We start from the raw sequence: 214 nt of genomic DNA, 5'->3' as shown, positions 1-214 counted from the left end.
TACCCTCTCATTAGTTCTCCTTCATTAATGCTTCAGCACAAGCCTTGCAATAGATGACAAAGGGAAGTACTTTTTCTTACCCACAATTCTCAGATTGTACCAGATTCTGGGTGCTTGCTCTATGTCTGAGTACCTTTGTGTGAGTGTGTGCATGTACATGTGCAAGTGTGTGTGTGTGTGTGTGTGTGTGTGTGTGTGTGTGTGTGTGTGTGTG

The sequence above is a fragment of the Mus caroli genome, chromosome 9, assembly GCF_900094665.2.
Source record: "Mus caroli chromosome 9, CAROLI_EIJ_v1.1, whole genome shotgun sequence".
Classification (NCBI taxonomy): Eukaryota; Metazoa; Chordata; class Mammalia; order Rodentia; family Muridae; genus Mus; species Mus caroli.
The sequence above is the reverse complement of the archived record's forward strand: the minus strand, read 5'-3'. Positions refer to the sequence as shown.